General features: G+C 37.4%; 1 long non-coding RNA gene across 8 annotated transcripts; it reads left to right on the top strand.

The window, feature by feature from the left end:
- The first annotated feature begins 1,289 nt into the window (after nt 1-1,289).
- On the top strand, nt 1,290-4,086 carry LOC145043349 (uncharacterized). 8 transcript variants are annotated; one of them, XR_013680982.1, is made up of 6 exons: nt 1,290-1,398; nt 1,476-1,900; nt 1,993-2,858; nt 3,360-3,515; nt 3,746-3,812; nt 3,891-4,086. It is a non-coding gene; the product is annotated as an uncharacterized LOC145043349 (long non-coding RNA). The 8 variants fall into 8 exon arrangements; XR_013680981.1 differs by having other exon boundaries at nt 1,476-2,400; nt 2,815-2,858; nt 3,360-3,395; XR_013680979.1 differs by having other exon boundaries at nt 1,476-2,400; nt 2,815-2,858.
- The last annotated feature ends 6,169 nt before the right edge of the window (nt 4,087-10,255 follow it).

Below are 10,255 nucleotides of genomic sequence, written 5' to 3'. Positions count from 1 at the left end.
TGATATTCAGGACGAGGTCCATTAATAGCGGGCGGGTGCCCAAGGATTTGTTTATATGATAGTTTATACTTGTTTTCTGTGTGATGCATGTATGTGTCTGGTAGGGAGGTAAGTGTGGGCGAGGTCCCATATCTCACCAATGATAGAGTGTGGATGGGGTTCCACATCTCATCAGTAGCAGGACATGGGCGAGGCCCAGGATAGGCGAGGCCTTAGGACAGAACCAGTTGTATGTATGTGTTGTGATATGTTTATGTGTTATTATTTGTTGGCGGGCAAGGCCCTGTGACAGGCGAGGCCTAGGTGAAACATATCTGTATCTGAGAGGGGCTCAAAGCCAGGCGGGGCCTGAAGCGGCGGGGCCGTTCTAGCGGACAAGGCCCGAGGTAGGGGCGAGGCCCAGGATAGCGGGCATGACCCAGTATGTGCAGTATGTGCTTATGCATGGTATGTGGTAGGGTGGGGAACTCACTAAGCTTCGTGCTTACGGTTTTCAGTTTTGGTTTCAGGTAATTCGGGTAGCGGAGGGAAGAGCTCGGGGTGATCGCATGGCACACACCATAGATTAGACAACCTGGGAATGTTTACTCTGATAATGAACATGTGTTTGAAAACTTATACTCAGATTATGTTTTGGAATGATGATTTTGCTTAAAGTAATGTTTTATTAAAAGAAATTTGTGGTCTTAAATTTTGGGTCGTTACACCTTTGATCTTCTTCCCAATTATTCTATAACTCATTTATGCTTTTAAGAACTTCACCTACATCGATAATCACCTCTACCTGCATCGTCAACTACTGGCTGCCACCAAATGTTGGTGATATGGTTTAGTGGCACTTGGAAATCTGAGAATCGTGATAATTACTTTCTAATCGAAGTATTTGGGTGGTACTCCTAAATCCTCAATTGGATAAGACTTAGATTATATCAGAGAGAAAGAAAGAGAATGAGAGGATATGATTTCCTGAATACCAGAAATAAGACCAAAACTGAATTTAGATCTTTGTCTGAAAACTGTCATATAACAGTTTAAAACTGTCATAAAACCAGCCAGGGGCTCTGCCCCTTGGACCCCACCAGAGGTTGCCGCCCCTTGGACCCTGCTCCTAGGGGCGTTGCCCCCGGACCTCCGTTCGTTCAGGGGCTTTGCCTCTAAATGACAATGTACTTTGATACTTGATCAAATGTAAACAAGTGTGTACTCCACACATTCCTTACTTGTTTAATATTTATCAAGATCACTTTTGATCAGCAAAGTTAAATAAAATTAAATAAAATTGATGATAACAAATCACAAACACCAAAACCCTCCAAACCATCTCCTTCGTTGTGCTTGGCCGCCAGCCACCGGGTCGGACAAGAAATTAGTGTTTACACAGAGGTCAAGTCGATGAGGGTTTGTTGTTTCTCTATTGATTCATCTAACAGGCCTTCATTTAACATATTTATAATATTTCTTCTGTCTATTTGTAGGTTGATCTCTCCGCTTAAAATCATACTGATGACAACCACCATCGTTAACGCCTTCTACGATCCATCGAATGGACATTGATTCACTATGGGGAAGAACAGAGGTTTCATTTTCGATTTGAAATTAAGCTACACTTCTATTTGGGTTTATGCAACCTTCGATTTCCCATTTTCTTTAGAAATTAGGTGATGTAACCGCCGGTGATTGCCTACATGTGCTAATACTACCGTACTCCAAACCCAACGCCCGAACCAATCTCTAATCGCCTCCACCACCGTCTCCATGTTCTGTTGCTACAAAAAAGAACGCCATTATTGAAAATTAAGATTAAGGTCGTTTGATTTCGTGTTTATCAATGTATTGAACTTTCTTTAGTGTTTGGTCGAGAAGAAGACCGGGAAAGGTGCAATGGAAGAAGTCTTTAACGGTAGCCTCAATAATTTCCTCCATTTATAATCTCTCCCCTATGGCCAGAGTCGTAATCTATGTGGGAAATAATTGCATCTTATTCTAATTCAGGCTCTTCATCAACATTACACATATGCTTTGATAGATTTTGGAACCCTATGATTGAATGTTAAGGTAATCGTTTTATCTCTTTCATCTTCCCTTGCATCATCATCAAGAGGTTTAAAGGGCTTGGAAGTCAAACACAAATCAAATTAGGAGAGAAAGGTTGGTGAAAGCAAAATTGGAGAGAAGACTTTTAAATAATCTTGGTAGACTAAAGTAAACTCCCTTAGAAGTAAATATACAGAGGGTAGGAGTTAATTTAGTTACTGGTAAAAAAGATGGGATTAAAAGGAGTACAGGTGGAGAAGTTGCCAAAGTACAAGACACTATAGAAATGTCTCCATGGATATCATCATGGGGAATATGAACTTTGCAGATGAGTCAGTTAATTGCCTTCTTCTAAAGGGCAAATCGGTAAATTACCACCAACTGATTCTATTTATCCAAATTCAGAAACATTTAGGTTAGAGTTTGGAAATGGTATGTTTAGTGGTACAGCGCTCAAGAAAATAATGACTAATGAAGATCTTGCAAAGATAGATTTGACTGATCTAAAAAGAGTCAAAAAGTATATAACTTTCTTCAATTATTAAACAATCTCCAACCTATGCCATTAGTTGTTGCACAAAATGGTGTAATATTTTATGATTTTGTGCAAACATTGATTATTCTCAATTTTTTGTCCTAAACATGCAATTTTTAGATCCTACTTTAAACTCATCAGGTATATGTTCAATTCCATCTGGGTTTTCTTGAAATTGCAAAATTCAGCTGTAAATTCCCTCATATCTATTTTCACTCTGATGTTATTTTTCTTTCTTGATGTAGATGCTTCTTCCAGAAATAATAAAGTGAAATGATTTGACTCAAAGGTATGACTTTAATATATATATATATATATATATATATATATATATATATATATATATATATATATATATATATATATATATATATATATATATATATATATATATAAACCATAGTATGGTTCTTTATATATGTTCATATTTGATACCGAGGTTACTTTCAACAAGATGGCCTCCATTAACAACTAATAGATAGCCTCCAGATACTATAGAAAAACCAAAAGCATGCCTTGTAGCCATCCTATTCATGAAAAAAAGGGGTAGATAATGAACAGTTGGCAGACTAAGAAACAATCGTTGATATTTATAAAGATTCTTAAACTCATGTCGTTCTTGAATTGATTTTTTCTATTTTGGTATTGATTTGAGGTCTTTGTAATGTTTTTGTCTATGTTCCAACTACAACTATATAAGAAGTGAAGAACTCATATGCAATATAGCTTAATAGAGTAAGTCATGCCTCATGTTTCTGGCTATTAATAGTTACTTACTTCATACATACAGGTAATGGTGATGGAATTGAGAAGACACAAAATAAGGGTAAACTCAATATCTCTAGGAATTTTCAAATCCGAGCCTATTGAGCAACTTTTGCAAAAGAAATGGTTTAAAAATGTGGTTTCAAAGGTGATGCCATTAAGAGAATTGGCTATTATCGAAGTAGGTTTTACTTGCTTGGTCAAGTACTTAATTCATGCCTCCTGTGACATATATGCTATAATATTACTTCTCCTAATTTAGTCTACTCCACTAAAAATCTAAGTTCATTGGGAGATATGAGTACACCTCTTCGTATCTGCATATTTTAAAAAAATTGTTTTATTGCCAAAAAAGTCTCTTATGGATTCATATATTGGGATTAAACTAAAGCGTTTATTCTTGGTTTTCAGGGGTGTAATTGAAGAGCTGGAATCAGAGCTTAGATGATCTACTTCCAATACAAATCTCTCCTCCATGGTAAACAATTCTTATATGATTTTTAACCTATAATGGCGATATACTAGGATATTTTACACATAATGGCTTCAATAATAGTAATAGGTGAGTATGAAGAAAACCTGCTTGCTGATGCGGATGGAAGCCAGTGTTAGGCTTGTAATAAGGTAAATGGTTACTAAAACCCACTGCAGCCCTATATTTTAGGTTTTTTTTCGTTTAAAATAGAAAAAGTAGGATTTCTAATATGAACAACATGTAATATTTTGTTGATTATACCATCATATTTTCACTACTTCTGATTGCTATTACAAGATTGTACTTTGGAAATTCTATTTATTTGGGCTGCTTTTTCAAAGTACATTGCTAATATGTGCTAACATGTATAGATTTTATATAACATTCATTCAAATAATATAAAGAAATAACATGGTAATTCATTTGATTATCCATTTATATATTATCACTAAATTCACCAAAATAATCTTAATTTATGTCATCATTTATAACTTAATTTATCATTGATAAAATACTGTGGAAAAGTAATCACAAGCACAAGCCCACGATATGTGAGTGGTATATAAGTTTTGTAATATGTTTTTTATTATATTTTTATTGAGAATTTCAAAATTCACTAGGTTAACACACGGTAGTAAACACGAAACTATTTTATGTAATAACTTTATACATGCTATATATGTGATAGTAGGATAAAAAGTGAGGGGGTATTCTAAACCGATGGGTTCGGTTTCTCGGTTTCGGGTTTAAACCCAAACTCATTCAAAAGTTTAACTTGCTGAAAATTGAGAAGTTTGTGTTGGTTATATAATAGAAGTATAAGAGCTATGTTTTATGTTATGGGCGATGTGGGATAATTTTAGATTATAAGAAAGAAATTGAAGGTATATAGGATAGAAACTGATAAACAAAATACAATACACTTGTGTCAATGCCGAAATTCGAAATAAAAACATCCAAGTTAAAAGTTCAGCGCTTTACCAATGTGTAACTCGGAGCTTGTGTTTAATTTTCACAACATCTTAATATAATAGGTATAAAATCCGTATAATGCTATACAAAATCCTTTTATATAGTTGTGAAAATAAAAGAAAATAAATGTTAAAAAGAAGATTTAAACTTGCAACCTCTAGAAAAACAACCTAACGTCATAACCACCTAAACCAACTACATTTTTTGTTATTATTTTGCTAAAAATATTTATATTACGTATATATACACTACAAAAAGCGAAGTTTTCCTAGAAAAAATTAAAGTATTCAAAAAAAAATTAAGGGGCATATTAGGCTACCCGGTGAAACGTCTTAAAAATACTGATAATTTTTTTTGTTATATAACATGAAATCCGTACAACCATTTATTTAAACCAATCAGAGTAAGTTTTATTTTTCAAACATCGAAGTAACACAATAATAATCAGTGCGAAAATGCCATCAGGGATGTTGTGCAGTCAAGTCAGACCCTTCCATTTGGAATTGGAAGAACTTGAAAAAAATTTAAACCACAAACTGTAAGAATAAAGCTTAGTGAATTCCCCAAAATACCACATACCACACATACAATTACCAAGGGCTACCTCCATGGTGTTTTCCCTTGAAATGACATGGACTACCCCTATGGTCTTACATCCAAGTGCCATGGGCTACCTCCATGGTATTTCTTTGAAATGTCATGGGCTACCCTCATGGTATAACATCCAAGTGTCATGGGCTACCTCTATGGTCTTTCATGCAATTTCCATGGGCTACCCCCATGGTCTCTCATACAAACGTCACGAGCTACTCTGGGGTCTTCCATGCAAGTATCACAAAGACAACCAACACCCTAAATAATATAATGAGAAGACTCACCTATCTCATAAAGTCTGATAAACCACTGCTATCTTCCATAAAACCAATACTACAACTCACCTAGAGAACAAACAAGATCCAACCTTAGTCTATGCCCTAGAATTCGCATTTTGACCAAAAGTCAACCCAGGTCAAAAGTCAACGGTCAAAGTCAAATTTTCAAGGTTGACTTTAAGAGGGCTGTCATGCCATGACCTTCTATCGGTCACGTTGTGAGATAATATGGATAAAATAATTGTGCTTCTTCCCCAGCCATTACACCGTGGAAACCAAACATTACATCGTGGGAATTGGCTTCGACGACTTAATGGGTTAAGCTAGTTTCCATCTATTTTTCTTGGGTTCTAAAACTCAGATCCCTCTAAGCCTAGATCTAAATTCTAAGGTCCGAAAACGAAACTTAATACGGAACCAAATGCGCCCTCTCCCTGAACATGGTGGTGATCTCAGCCACCGTCTCAGTAGTATGGCGGAGATCCTGGAACTCTCGCGCCAACTGCTGCACCTCTATAATCGGTGCAAACTCAGCTCGAAACCTGGTCGAAAATCATCCCAGGTATTCCCATCAACTGTATCATCACCCACAACACTACCAACCTCCTCCCACCAGTCTCGAGCCCTGTCCTTCAGAAGGCAGGAAGCTAGTATGACCTTGTCCCCCTCGAGACAACGACTGGTGCGGAAAGTGTTAGTAACATCTGCTAACCAATGCCTGTTCACAATGGGGTCCTTCTCCCCATGATATTCTGGAGCTCCACAAGCCCGAAACTCCCTAAATGTCAAAGATCGAGCTCCAGCTGCAGCCATCATTTCAATATGAAACGAGCTCAATCGCTCCTCCAGAACCTCTAAGCTACCCTCCTTGAGTGAACCGAAGATCACAGGGTTCTAATCGACAATGCAATGAGTAATGTATGAAGAGAGAAACTCCCTAGTCTGCTCATCGAGCTGCTCAGTTCCGGATCCTAAGCCTGAACCCTCCCTGACACCAGAACTGCTGACTGGTGTGTCTCGCGGTACCACCATATTGAAAATAGACCACAAAAACTATCAGAATACTCACCAAAAAATACCACGGAATTACAATCCTACAAGCTTCCTGATTTTATCGCACCCATCTTTGAATCGAGTACGAATCCTATGCTTTCAGTAGTACGGGCCCATACTACATTCCACATATATCCGTACTTTCCTCAAGAATTGATTTGACTCAACCAGGTTACTCCAAATCCATCTATCCATCCCTCACAGATAAGGCTCCCAACACTAGATCACCTCCTAGGTTTTCTTAGGGCAACTACACACCACTCTCCGACATCAGCTGCAGAAAGAATTCCTGCTATCCCCTCCTTACTAACTCGCAAATACTATTACATATCACTAAAAATAGATAATTCTTCGAATGAGAGGTCTCACTCTACAACGGTTGGTCTCAAACAAGAGTTGCGCAAGTGTTCCTCCAATTCACTCAAACCTTTTTGAAAATATTTTCCCTAGTTTGAGACCTGATTCACACAAGTGTTCCTCCAATTCACTCAAACCAAGGCTCTGATACCAACTTGTAACATCCATAAAAATCATGACAAAATTAAAAATTTCAAAACATTTCAAAACCATTAATTATTACAAAACTTGTTTTCCAAATAGTATAATATCAGAGCATCCCAGAAACATAAACACAAATGTGAGGAGCTGTATATCACGCCTTTGCCTTCCCACGATCATCTGATCTACCTGAAACAAAAACTGGAACTGTAAGCCCAAAGGTTAGTGAGTTCCCCCAAAATACCGATACACTGCACATAACACACATACAAATAACAACATGAACTGGGTCCACAGCTTTACAGACTGGATTACCTTTGGGCCCACAATATGGGTCTGGATTTGTCACACCCCCAAACCAAGGATGGCGGAAATGTCCGGGGGTGGAGGACTTCATGTACAGTATCATAACCACAATTTCAATAGTAATTTAAGCAAACACAACCAACATATATATAATTGAAAAAGTTACATCACTTGTATGAATTACATGTTTCAAAATCAATTACAATATGTTGACAAAATATGAAAAGTTTGACGTCTTAACGTCCCATCCTCAAAAGCACTTGATTACCTGTTTAGTGTTTTCCTGAGAATACGAGTTGTTTGAAAAGTGTCAACACAAAGGTTGGTGAGTTCATAAGCTTTTATTAATAAACTTAGTAGAAGTCTATCACGTGTAAATGTCGCGTTTGTATCAGAAAAATCCGATATTTTCCTTGAACTCCGAAAAAAATGTAGCCTTATAACTAAAGACTAAAATGTATAAGAAATCATCATTTCTTAGTAGAAATGTCGTGAGTTTAAAATGATATGGGAAGTAAATTTCTTTATCAACCTAAAACCTACTTCGGTTTTATGAAACCCCGTAAACTTTATAAATTGTTATCTCCCTAGGTGAGTCGCTATAATCATACTGTGACTATGTGAACCTGCCACAACGCTTCTCAGGCGTCGCGAAAATGAAATGACATTTGTCACCCGTAGACCTGCAGGCCCCACTGTAGCTAGCAGCAAGGTGTGGGGTGTCAAACCCAATATAGATCTATATACAAGTATCACGTTCTCCCTCAAGGAGATTTTGATTATAACTACCAGGAATTATATCCCGCACTCGGACGTACGGGGAGAGAGAGTCTCACAACATAGGTTAACAAGTTTACGTGAAATGTGTGTGGATATAAATCTTTCTTGTATGAATGTACCCTTTTTGTACGAGTGTGTTGAGTGATGTATCATAAACTATACCTATTATAGTTTATCTAAAATGTATATAATATGTATGAATTCTTTTTATGGAAATGTATTAGTGTTGTGAATTTATCCAACTATACTTTTTATAGTTACATAATACGTGTTCTAAATGAATGAATAATATTTAATATGAATAACTTAGTTTCAGTTCACAATGATAAACTAACAAGGAAACACATTCAAATAGTAGAACTTATGATTATACACTTTGATCAACATATTACAAAGTGTTATGATATTTACATGCTGTTGGCTAACTTTAGCAATTCTGCCCAGTTTTGTAAAAATCATAGAAAAATCATACGAAGTCGAAAACTAGATCCGTAAATTCTGAGAGTTCACAAAATGTGTCTAGTTTACTCATAATTTTTATCACGATTTTTAATGACCTCCAACTTGGGTGAAAATGTCCATAATCACAGACTGGTCCGGATTGTTGTTTGAAATGATAGGCAGTTTTGTAAAAATCACCATAAATTGTAGAAAAATCGTATGGAGATGTGCAAGTAGTCATTTTAAAGCTACAAACTTGAACTATTTGCACCTTGTACAGTTTTGAAAACAAAAATGTTTAAGATGCCCAAAACAGTCCGTGAATGGAGTTGAACTTTTCTGATGAAGGCTGTTAGAAAAATTTAATTATGTTCTTAGTGTTTTAACTTGTATTCCCCCCCCCCCCTGGAAACTTGAGAAAACATGAAAATGTAGGGGTATGAACTCACCTTAAGTGATTTCAGTAGGTAAGTGTTGAAGAAGATAAGTGTTCAACCCAAGAACACTTGAAGAATCACTTGAAGATTCGAAGATCTAACACAATTATGAGAGAGTTTGTCTAAGATATCCATGATTTGAGTGGAAATAATTGAGATAATCATAAAGAGAATGGATTATGCTTACCAAATGTGGAGGAAAAACTCAAGATCAGCCCTTGAATCTCGAATTTCTAGAGAGAGAAAGTGAGAGAGGAAAGAGTTTGATCTTCTTGTGAAATGAGAGCAAATGAGAGAAGTGAGGAGAGAGGATGAATATTCAGCACTCAAAAACGTGGGAAAGAGGGATAATTGAGTGGAAAAGACATTGATGTGATCTAGGTAAGGTGGGGAGGTGTGGCTGGTCATAGAGTGGGTGTGGGAGTGGTTGCTTGTGTTATAAGGTAAAGCAAAGTCAACACTCCACCTCTTTGTACTTTACCCACTTGCTTTCATTATTTAAATAAAGATTTTTATGAAAATATGATTAAATTGTGAATATTTAGGGTTTATTATGTTAAAATATGATTTTGGGTGAAATTCCCACGTTAAAATAATTAAAAACGGGCCTTAAACGCAAAACTACGCGAAAACCGGGAGAAAATGAGTTCCCAGCGAGACCTCTCGGTCCTAGGCCGAGGTTCGGTCCCTAGGCCGAGACCCGGTCCACGCTGAGGACTGTAGCCGGAAACGAACAGAGGGAAACGAAAGGGGGCGAGTCAGACGTGAGAAGCGATGGGCGAGGGTTCGGTCCGAAGGGTCAGTAGCGAGGGTGGGGTTCGGTTCGGGAATAAGAGGCGAGAATGTCAGAACCGAACGTACTGTAGTGAACAGTACCTTCGGTTCGGTTGGTGAACAGTACCTTCGGTTCGGTTCCTCTTGAGCAGGGTTCGGTTTCGGTTAGTGGTGAACAGTACTTTCGGGTTCGGCTCAGGAGGGTTCGGTTCGGCATCAGGAGGGTTCGGTTCGGCATCAGGAGGGTTCGGTTCGGCTCCTCTTGCTCTCAGTCCCTAAGAGGACCTTCGGGTCCTAAGAAGCTTCTCTCTTG

Source organism: Lactuca saligna, chromosome 4 (assembly GCF_052625555.1).
Source record: "Lactuca saligna cultivar CGN05327 chromosome 4, ASM5262555v1, whole genome shotgun sequence".
NCBI classification, from domain to species: domain Eukaryota; kingdom Viridiplantae; phylum Streptophyta; class Magnoliopsida; order Asterales; family Asteraceae; genus Lactuca; species Lactuca saligna.
The sequence above is the reverse complement of the archived record's forward strand: the minus strand, read 5'-3'. Positions and strand labels throughout refer to the sequence as shown.